At 39.9% G+C, this 12,339-nt stretch overlaps 1 protein-coding gene across 3 annotated transcripts in view; it reads left to right on the plus strand.

The window, feature by feature from the left end:
* Window positions 1–12,339, plus strand: part of LOC126234567 (G-protein coupled receptor 54) — a 122,953-nt gene that overhangs the window by 15,389 nt on the left and 95,225 nt on the right. The window lies entirely within an intron of this gene.

The raw sequence follows: 12,339 nt of genomic DNA on the forward strand, positions 1-12,339 counted from the left end.
TGTCCATCAGTTGAAGGGCCAAGTATGGGACACAAGTGGACGTGCTTGACATGCGGCCACATTGTATGCTTTCTTCCAATGGTGGTGGTGGGAGGACCAATACTTGGGACAGTTGGGCTTCTCATGTTCAACAAAACAAATGGGGAATGATTGAAGAGGTTTGTGGGCAACAGCCCACCATGGATGTGTTCATGTGGTAGGTGGTTTACACACAAGCTGAACCACTGCAATTTCTGTCTCCAAGGATATGCCTGAACCCAAGTTCCTGCCATTGTCCATGTTGACAGTGGCCGCATCTGCTCAGGAATCCAACTGATGGCTTGCCGCACAAGAAACTTTGAATGATTGAGCAATAGAAAGCATCTCTTCCAAGGAAGGATCTTCAACTGTAGCACCTGCTGGTGGACTTCTTTGTCAGGGCCAGCATAACAATAGCATCCTGTACCACAGTATCAGTGTAAGATTCCCTATGCTGACAGGAAACAAAGTAGCACTTCTGATTGAGACCCTGTAATTCTGCAGCCCAAGCGTGACATGGCTGATGAGATTGTTTCCTGCACTGATGAAACTCTGCCATCAAGGAAGTAGCATGAGTAAGGTGGTGATAATAAGATGAAACAGGTGACACATTTTGTCAAATGAGAGGAAAGAGGGTTCCTGAAGTGGGGTCAACTTTCTTAACAACTGATACAAGAATGGGGAGGGGGGAGTGAAATCCATGAGAGAAAAAGAACCTTAATGTTCTAAGCATCTGTTACCTTGAAGACATTTAAGTGGTGCTGTAAACACACCTCGTATGCCTCCCAGTGCTCTGCACACTCATCATAGGTGTGGAAGGGAGGTTGATGGGCTGGCAATTGTTGGGGCCGTGCCAGTAGTCTGGTCAACACCCTGTGCAACATGACACTGTATTCCTGCTGTTTATTTCCAAATGACACTGGCTTTCCAGTTGCTGCTGCAGCAAACTTTGAAGAACCGTCTCCAAAGACATGCTGATCATCATTATCAAACTGCCAAGAAATACACTTGAAAAGTCCATTCACACTCATCACCATTCACATTGTAATTCCACTCGCAAATAAGAACATGCACAAAGTTCTAAATTTTTTAATGTGAACACAATTTCAACAGTCCATACAAGTCCAGAGTAGAAGTCAGGCCAAGTTTATGATACAAACCACATTTTTTCCTGAGAGGGGAGTCAAGTTATTACCAGCAAATACAGTAGCAAATGAAGAGAGTCTGCTCTGCTCTGGGAATATATGATGTTAGTGTGTTGCAAGCCATCAGTGGCACCCACAGGCCATGGGACAATGCAGTCTTCTGATGTGTGATTGGGCTGCTGCCTGATGGCTGACCCTGTGCCACCTGCTGCTGGTGCAGGCAGGCAAACTGAATCACGATGGATTATGACTGCAGCTGGCAAAATGTTGTAGTAGCCACAGCACTGGTGCCAGTATAAGACAAGTGTTAACACATTGATTACCATAGCTACATCATCCAATCATGGATTACCAAGACACATACTAGCAATCTTCAATTATATCTGGTGTAGGGTGAAGAAAATCATAATTGTTCCTGTTCTGAAACCAGGTAAAATCCACATAAAATAGACTGCTATAGACCTATCAGTCTCACAAACAGTGTGTGTATGTTACATGTATGAATGGTGAATTGGTGGCTATGTTGGATCCTTGAGATAAAGGGCGTTTTGTCCAACAGCCAGTATAGATTTTTGGAGGGCCGATCCACAGCTGACCACTTTATTTGACTGGAGTCTGTTACAAGGACAGCTAATGCCACTGCCAGTACCTCAATGATGTCTTCTTTGACTTGAGGGAGGCTTATGATACCTCACTCCATTATAACATCCATAGAGGCTCCCTCCCAGTTTTTATCCGGAATTTTTTGTCCCTCCTGTTGTTTTGTGTCAAAGTTTGGACATCCCGTAGTATACTCCATATACAGACGAATGCTGTCCCAGAGGGGTGTGTGCTAGGTGTGACTTTTTTTTCTGATAGCGATTCATGGAATTGCAGAGGCTGTGGAGCTATGATCTCATCATCACTATAGGTAGACAACTTTTATATTTACTACAGTTCTTCAAAAATGAAGGCTGCTGCATGCCAGCTGCAAGATGCCACAACAAAAGCACAATACTGATCTCTCACCCATGGCTTCCAGTTTCTTTTGTTAATGAGTGTTGATGTGGTACATCATTTCCTTGATCCACAGCTTTCAAAATATCATGTGAGAAAAGTATGAATTAGATTTCTCATGATTTTTGTTTTCAGAATCCATGCTGGTTATTGTGGATGAGCTAAGTCTGTTTGAGATACCTCATTATGTTTGAGCTTGCAGTGTATTGTGAGATTCGGCAACAAATGGATGTCAGTGATACAGGATGGTAGTTTTGTGAGATTTGGCAACAAATAGATGTCAGTGATACAGGATGGTAGTTTTGTTGATCACTTATGCTACCATTTTTGGAGATGGTTATCACCTTTGCTTTCTTCCAACCATTGGGTAAAGTCTTTTGTTTTTGGAATGTGTATTATATTATAGCAAAAAGAGGGAATAACTCAGCCAGAGATTCTGTGTAGAATGTGAGGGGAAATCTAGCAGTTCTTAGAACCTTGTTAGGCTTCAGCAATTTCAGTTATATGCCCCTGTAACTAACATAGTACCTTACATTCATCTTTGAAGTGGTGCGAGAATTACACTCTACAGCAACAAATTACTTAAAAATAAACAAGTTGCCATAGTGAGAGGTGGTAGTGGAGTTTCTAGTGTACCTGGACTTGAAAGTTTTAATGGTAGAGATGTAATTGCCTATCGTACCTATCATATGTTTGAAATTGCTAATAAAGATTTTGGTAAATCAGCTTATGACTCAACCTCTCCACTTATCTTGTATACTCGCAGCAAAAGAAAAATTAATCAAAATGAATCTGTATTTATTTGGGTTAAAGGGTAAATTTTAGCTTGGATATAAATGACACTTTCTCACATGGAAATGGATGGTTCACTGTTGCCATAGTGAGAGGTGGTAGTGGAGTTTCTAGTGTACCTGGACTTGAAAGTTTTAATGGTAGAGATGTAATTGCCTATCGTACCTATCATGTGTTTGAAATTGCTAATAAAGATTTTGGTAAATCAGCTTATGACTCAACCTCTCCACTTATCTTGTATACTCGTAGCAAAAGAAAAATTAATCAAAATGAATCTGTATTTATTTGGGTTAAAGGTAAAGGTGTGTGTGAATATGTAAAATTTGTATGTGATTGTACTGTATATTTTCATAAATAAAGATCTGTAGCGTCAGCCACTAACCGGACAAGGGTACATCCTGAACCGGGGGCTCAAGGATGCAACAGTTTTAAGAAATTGACAAAGCATAGTGCCTCACTGCCCACTTGGCGCCTATATAGATGTAATTGCCTATCGTACCTATCATATGTTTGAAATTGCTAATAAAGACTTTGGTAAATCAGCTTATGACTCAGCCTGTCCACTTATCTTGTATACTCATAGCAAAAGAAAAATTAATCAAAATGAATCTGTATTTGTTTGGGTTAAAGGTAAAGGTGTATGTGAATATGTAAAATTTGTATGTGATTGTACTGTATATTTTCATAAATAAAGATCTGTAGCGTCAGCCACTAACCAGACAAGGGTACATCCTGAACTGGGGGCTCAAGGATGCAACAGTTTTAAAAAATTAACAAAGCATAGTGCCTCACTGCCCGCTGCCCGCTTGACGGGATACCAATTCGATTCTACACAGAGTACGCGAAAGAACTTGCCCCCCTTCTAACAGCCATGTACCGCAAGTCTCTAGAGGAATGGAAGGTTCCAAATGATTGGAGAAGAGCACAGGTAGTCCCAGTCTTTAAGAAGGGTCGTCGAGCAGATGCACAAAACTATAGACCTATATCTCTGACGTTGATCTGTTGTAGAATTTTAGAACATGTTTTTTTGCTCATGTATCATGTCATTTTTGGAAACCCAGAATGTATTCTGTAGGAATCAACATGGATCCCGGAAACAGCGATCGTGTGAGACCCAACTCGCTTTATTTGTTCATGAGACCCAGAAAATATTAGATACAGGCTCCCAGGTAGATGCTATTTTCCTTGACTTCCAGAAGGCATTCGATACAGTTCCGCACTGTCACCTGATAAACAAAGTAAGAGCCTACGGAACATCAGACCAGCTGTGTGGCTGGATTGAAGAGTTTTTAGCAAACAGAACACGGCATGTTGTTATCAATGGAGAGACGTCTACAGACGTTAAAGTAACCTCTGGCGTGCCACAGGGGAGTGTTATGGGACCATTGCTTTTCACAATATATATAAATGACCTAGTAGATAGTGTAGGAAGTTCCATGCGGCTTTTCGCGGATGATGCTGTAGTTTACAGAGAAGTTGCAGCATTAGAAAATTGTAGCGAAATGCAGGAAGATCTGCAGCGGATAGGCACTTGGTGCAGGGAGTGGCAACTGACCCTTAACATAGACAAATGTAATGTATTGCGAATACATAGAAAGAAGGATCCTTTATTGTATGATTATATGATAGCGGAACAAACACTGGTAGCAGTTACTTCTGTAAAATATCTGGGAGTATGCGTGCGGAATGATTTGAAGTGGAATGATCATATAAAATTAATTGTTGGTAAGGTGGGTACCAGGTTGAGATTCATTGGGAGAGTCCTTAGAAAATGTAGTCCATCAACAAAGGAGGTGGCTTACAAAACATTTGTTCGACCTATACTTGAGTATTGCTCATTAGTTTGGGATCCGTATCAGATCAGGTTGATGGAGGAGATAGAGAAGATCCAAAGAAGAGCGGTGCGTTTCGTCACAGAGTTATTTGGTAACTGTGATAGCGTTACGGAGATGTTTAGCAAACTCAAGTGGCAGACTCTGCAAGAGAGGCGCTCTGCATCGCGGTGTAGCTTGCTCACCAGGTTTCGAGAGAGTGCGTTTCTGGATGAGATATCGAATATATTGCTTCGCCCTACTTATACCTCCCGAGGAGATCACGAATGTAAAATTAGAGAGATTCGAGTGCGCGTGGAGCCTTTCAGACAGTCATTCTCCCGCGAACCATACACGACGGGAACAGAAAAGGGAGGTAATGACAGTGGCACCTAAAGTGCCCTCCGCCACACACCGTTGGGTGGCTTGCGGAGTATAAATGTAGATGTAGATGTAGAATCATTAAATTATATGATGTTCCTTAAATTGCCATTGTAATCAATCAATCATGCAATGAAATAGCCCGGAGCAATATGTGCAGGTTGTCGGAGTCAGCCCTAGACTCCAGACAATACACAGGGGCATCCAACAACTGACTCATGGCCCAACAACTGTCACAGACAGTTGCCAAGTGGTCTAACTGATGACATACCCCACACATGGCATACACGAGCAATCTAGTTAAAAATGCAACAAATGACTATTGGGGAAGGGCCGCTGGGGCTCACCTGATGAGTGGAAGGATGATGACTCCAAGGATCCAAAAACCACTGCAGGTGGGAGTTACAATCCATTACGACCCTATGACTGGCATGAACCTTCTGGGAAAACGAGGCAGCACCATAACACCACTGCACCAGAATTATCAACAGCATCAACACGCAGCAACTCAGTGGGAGGCAAGGCTGCCTGAGGTACCTTGCAGAGCACAGAGGACTGTTTACCATGCATACCTAATTGAGCCACTTGCCAATTACCATAGAGGATGGTACTTGCAGCCACTGTCAGCTATGTGATTCTGCAATTTAGGCAATTTCTGCTAAGGAAGGGTCGGACGATGTCAATGCCTGAGTATGAACCTCAGGATCAGGCACTAACTGTGTCCAGTCAGCGAGTCTTCATAATAGGTAGCACATGTGGGACACACAAAATAACACTTGTATGAGAGGCCCTGTAAATCCAGGTCACATATGACTGCCCAAGGCACTTGTGGTGTTGGCTAAACGCCAACTGTGCCACTACTACATGAGTTTAGTGTCTGAAATACTGTGTCAACAACTGACAAAGCTCATCAAAGTGGTGCTTCTTGGGCTCAAAGAAGATATTCAAATTTTGGACAACTTTGCACAAACCCACGCTGCTGAACAACAGCAAGCTGTCCTAACCAACAGGATCGACGATACACCTTACCTGGCAGGGCACCAAGAAGCAGTGCAGGTAATTCTCCCATGTTTTCACAGACTCAATGAAATCAGCTAATGGTGGTGGAGAAGAAAACTGCAAAAAAAGGTACATAGCCCATTGCCAGCAGGGCAAGTGCGTGAAGCAAATCTGTATTCTGCTGCTGCTGGTGTTCCTTCTGTAGGTGCAACCATTCCTGCCAGCACTGCAGAAATGCCTGGTTCGTGGTGGCCCAAAATTAACACTAGGTAAGGGAAACAAAAGCAGGGGTATCACATGCATAAGAAAGTTCTTCATCATTACTTTAGTATCTGGACAGGCATGACAATGCCGTTGCACTACATTGGCTGATGGCTGCAAACCACTTCCATCCTTTGGGAACAGAATCTCATGAGAGGAAATGAACCTAGCCATTGGAGTCAATCTATGGGAAGCAGAGAGTCCAAAACCTTGTAGAGACATGCACATGAATAATCAGCATGCGATGGTTGGGGTGGCTAATGATGAGCACTCAGCAACAACACTTAGCATGAAGCAGAAGGTGAGGTCTGCGGAGGTTGAACTCAGCATGAGCACCTGCCTCATTGGTTTACTGCCACCCACAGGTAAATACGTCTGTCAGTTGGTCTGTCTGACTTACATGTAGCATGTGCCCTCCATGGCAGGTTTTCACACTATTCCACTGCGCAACCCACACCAGGTATACTAAAACATTAATATAAAAGAAGGGTTGGTAAGTTATACTTATTCATTACCATATTATAATCTAAAACAAAATAAAAATTCACTTTTCTTATATTCTTGTTTGTCCTTCTGCTATGAATGTGGCATGCTGCTTCCCTTTAATTTTTTTAAGAAACCAAGGCAGCTTTTGATTCTATTGGACCATGATTCTAATCCTTACAGTATGTAGGAGATTGTTATTATCATAAGGTTATTAACAGCATTTTTCAAGCCTTTAATATTTTGGTGCATGATATTAGATTTACTCTCCAATTTATTTATTTTTGAAATGAACCCCTTAGTCCGAGTAGTCAAAGGAATTTTATTATGCAAGATCATGCACCCCCCCCTCCCTCACCCTCCCTCCGTCTCTGGTGCATAGTCACCCCTCCCCACTGTCCCAACACCACCATCCTTATTCTCTTAGCTGAAAAGATTTGCTAACCTCTCTTTCCCTTTTCTATTAAAATCTCCTAATATTATCAACTGCGACAGATCTAATGCGAGCTATCTAGGAAGCTTGTAGTAGCCCTCACAGTTTCCAGTTATCTTGCTTTGCAGCTTTGTGAAGTCCAAGCTGATTCACTGTAGTACAGTTCTGGCTCCAATACATAGACAGTTACACTGCTGAAAGACGACATCACCATCAGGGAAGACATCAACATGAAAGGATGGAAGTGGTTTGCAGCCATCAGCATTTCTTCTATTACTACCACAAGGCCCATGCGAGCACAGGAGAATGTCTCCCATTGCATAATAGTGCTCCCACAAGACTGCATCCATGGGGCGCTGCATGTATCGAGCCACCGTTCACCTCGATGACAGTGTTCATGGAGATGACCAGCGATGTAGTGTAGAAAAAATGTGACTCACCTGAAGAGCTAACACATTTCCATTGATTGATAGTTAAATCCCAATGGTCCCATGCCCACTGCAGTTTTAATTGATGACGTCGTTGGATCAACATGTGAACACATTGGGGTAGTCTGCTGTGGAGCTCCATGTTCATCAACGTATAATGAATGATGTACTTTGAAACACTTGGGCTTTTACCAACATTGTGCTCTTTTGGCAGAGATACCACAAATCACTGTCTATTCTACTTTACAAAGCAGACAAGCCTCTAAACACAACATTCTGTGGAGAGTCGTGGACGTCCAACCATTTAGCACCTAGTGGTGGTTTCACTGTCCTTCTACCTCTTTCTGTAGATGCTCAACAGTAGCAAATGAACATTCAACCACCTTTGCCACTTTTGAGATACTCATTCACAGGCTCTGCATAATAATAATATACCCTTTGTCAAAGTCACTTACCTTAATGGATTTTGCCCAGATCAGAAATTATAAAACAGAAATGAATGGCAAATGATAAATATATTCAGTAATCACAAAACAAACACGAGGCTGCTTGGAGAATTATAAAAACAGAACTAGGTACTGCTAACAGAACCACTTGTGATACTACCAGTATCACACCCAATGAAGTGAATAATTTCTTTATTAATTCTAGTAATGAAGGACACCCAACTCAACCAAATGCCTACTATAATCAGGCACTGATAAACATTTAGAAAAAAAAAAGTTATTCATATTGTTCAACAAACCTGCAACATCCTTATTCAAGTGCAGACAAACTGCTGTCTCTGATGTTGCAGCAGCAATAGGAAAACTCAGCAACTCAAAATCAGAATACTTGTATGGTCTGTCAGATTTTGTTAAAAAGATAGCAGACATTATACTACAAACACTCTGTTTACTAATAAGCTGAATTTTTATGAGTTTGTTCTTTTCCAGCTTGCTTGAAGATAACAGTAGTTATCCCTCTACAAAAAAAGGAGACAAGTCACATGTTCATAACTACTGTTCTATTTCTCTTATACCAACATTTTTGAGCAAATTTACAAACATTTCACCTGCAATGTAACGCTGACAAACTCTCAGTATGACTTCAGGAAAAATTCAGCTACACTGAAAACTGTTAAATATGTTGTTTCGACAGTATTCAATGCCTCTGAAGCAAAATATTCTTTTTGTGCTCTACCGATTGACCTCAGAAAGACATTTGAATCTGTGAGTCATCAGATTCTAACAGATGGATTGAGGTGCTGTCTCATTTGAGATTCAGAACTAACCCTTATAGAATTGTATCTTGACAACAGGAAGCAAAACATACACTTAAATGGTATGAGCTCTGGAATCCTAGATGTTTCAAGAGGCATTTCTCAAGGTTCTGTACTGTGACTCTTATTGTTTGTAATCCATATTAATGACCTACCTAGTATTATGCCATGTAAATCTGTTCTGTATGCTGATGACACCATTTTCATTGAAACTGGAAATGACATAGAGGATCTAAAGGAACAAAGCAAAGCCAACCTAAGAATTTCTAGTAACTAGTTTAAAGGCATTTAATTCACTGAACTGTAAACCAAAATAAAACATAAAATATAATATTTTGTTTATGCAATACCAACAATGACTTTATGTTGGTTAAACGCCTTGGTGTGCACTTGGATTCCAAATTAACTTGAAATTTCCACACAGATTCTGTGTGCACTGAATTATCGAGAGTCATACACCTTTAACATAAACTTAGAGCATTTGTGAGTGAAAACATGATCCTCAGCTCCTATAATGCATTTTTCGTAGCCACATAATACACTGCATACCGCTTTCGGGCAGCTCCACTGGGGTAAAAAGAGTTTTTAATCTGGCAGAAAAAGGTTATCAGATGTGTAGGAGGTACTTTCAAAAACAATATATCTTGTAGGCCGCTTTTCAAGAAACTGGGTGTCATAACAGTCCCATTATTATTTATTACTCAGTTGCTTAGTCTGCACAAGAGAAAATCAAGAGAGCTACACTTTAAGGTAATTATTTCATTGTCATAATACACATCACAAAGAAAAGACTGACCAACCCTTTATGAGGCTAAGCAAGACTCACAATAGCTATACATACCTTGGAGTAAAACTGTTCAATGCACTGCCACACTATCTCATTACAAACATTTAGAAATGTTCTACAAAACTCGCTTAAGAAGAAAGCTTTCTATGCTACAGAGGAGTTTTCTGATAGTGCAAAAGAGGATGCAAAATTTTCACTTATACTCATTGTATGTGTGCAAATTTATATGATTTCATTATTTTATTTATTATTATATGTACCATTATGTGTTATTCAGTTTGTACAAACTATTAACATCAATAGTGTGCAAAATGATCAAAGATGAAATAAATAAATGTAGAGACATTAGCAGCAATTAACTGCAAAACAAGGAATGTTGTTTGGACAGAACATAGTGTAAACTTTTCCATTCAAACACATGATGCTTGTTAAATAAGAAAGGTGAAGTTCTCATCTCACCACAGGAAATTTTAAAATCTAAATGTTTCTCTACAAATGTGTTAAGCATCACAGAATGTCATCAGAAGGTCACAGAAATTCAGCAGAATTATCAACATGGATGAAATTAATATCTTACTATAGGCTTAATATAAGATGAAGGGGCATGTGTATATACACTAAAACTGGAATAAGCTGTGAGGTTGTAAAGTAAATGAGTAAGGCTTTGAACAGCTCTCTGAGTTTGGTAATAGACTTAGAAATTTACAAGATACCGATTTTGTCTGTGTACTGGCTTCAACAGGAAAATTTTAAACATTGTTTAGCACATAACAAGGATTTGTATGAGAGTTATCTGAAATAACTGGGAGGCTATAGAAAGTCAAGATTTCAATTCTGATTTTGTGTCAAACAAAACTGATTGATGGCATTGTATGTAACTGATGTATAGCTTCAGTTTGTTTCCCACAGTAACATTACCAACAAGAATGGAAGGACATAGCACAATAGAGGTTGATAATTTATTGCTGAATCCAACTGTTTTCATGAAATGTGTGTGAGCGCCACGATAAGTGGTTCATATGACAATGTTTATTAAATGGCAGCAATAAAACAGCACTGTTTTTCTTGTTAGGCTAAGAAGGGAAAGATACAGTTTCACACAATGATAACTGCTGATTCACTCATGCAATACGGAGAGAATTTACTGGATGAACAGTGGGAATGTGAAGGGATAATGAAAATGAGACACAAGTTCTTACAAATTAAAACTCAAAATTTTTGAAACACTATGTTTATCAGTAATAAAATATACTAATGTTACAGTTTAATGAAATGTATTGGCTATCTATAATGTCCTTAACTGAGAGAGTATGGTTCATATGAGATTTGCACATATTATTTTGCTGTCAGGCAGGTAAAATGCAGACATGTGACAACAGTTTGTACACTCATATTTTTAGCAGTTTTCTATGCTGGCTGTTAACATGAGGAACAGCATTGTGGATCAAAGGTAGAATACTGCTGACAACTTTTAAAATCTAGAGACATCTTGTATTTTAAGTTGTATGGAGAATAGTGGCAAATGGCAAAGCAGGTTTGAGATTTGATGACAAATGGCTCAGGGTACATTTGTTACTAATCAATATCCATTACATATTATGACTCTGCTCCAAATTTATATTGAATCGATACATTTGTCTGTGTGCTGTAGTGGGGCAGGGCAGGATGCAAGTTCAATTTGAATGAGGGTGGCGGGTGGGGGTAAACCTGCCCTCTACTGGCTATTTGCACATAGACCCAATGACTTTGCCAGTATATGAACCACTGAGTGTGCTCTGTACAAAGATACAGAAATGCTGTATGAAGTTGCATAAATTCTTTGTCTAAAGTAGTAAGATAATAACTAGAGCTGACAATGAGCACTGGCTTCCTTTTCATATCTGCTATTGTCCTAACATATATGTACACATGTAAACAATCCTAGAAATAATTTCCATAATTATATGTGGTAATAGATTAGTAATAATCATAATTATTGGCTAGTATACTTTACAGAGTTCACCTCTGCAGCTGTGTGGCCAGCTAGACTGACTGTCATGCAGAGCAGCAGGGTTCAATTCCCCATACTGCCAGGGGTTTTTCCTTGGTGTGAGAACTTGTAGGAGGTGCACTAACACCTGTGGGGTCAAATGAGGAGCTGCTTGACTGATTACTAGCTGTTGCAATATCAAGAAACCTGACAACGACCAGGAGAAAACATATTCTTATTGACAAACTACCCTACAGGAGTAAAACTAAACCCATTATTGGCAAGAAAGTATATTGACTCCTGCAACATAAAGAGCTAATTCCACATCTGTTAACCTACTACATGTTACTTTCCAAAGGCTTTAAAGATCAGCTCAAAAGTAATAATGTTTGTTGATTACTTGAACATACTGAAGAAGGGTCAAAAGTGAACTAAGCCAGATACAACCTAGGCAACAGATGAAGAGATGTACATATGCTGGAAAGCATATAGTTTAAGTCTTAATTTTATGAAAACTCTTATTATACAGTTATAGGTAAATGAAAATGATTTGTATTGCCCAGAGATTGACATTG

Source organism: Schistocerca nitens, chromosome 2 (assembly GCF_023898315.1).
Source record: "Schistocerca nitens isolate TAMUIC-IGC-003100 chromosome 2, iqSchNite1.1, whole genome shotgun sequence".
In the NCBI taxonomy this organism is placed as follows: domain Eukaryota; kingdom Metazoa; phylum Arthropoda; class Insecta; order Orthoptera; family Acrididae; genus Schistocerca; species Schistocerca nitens.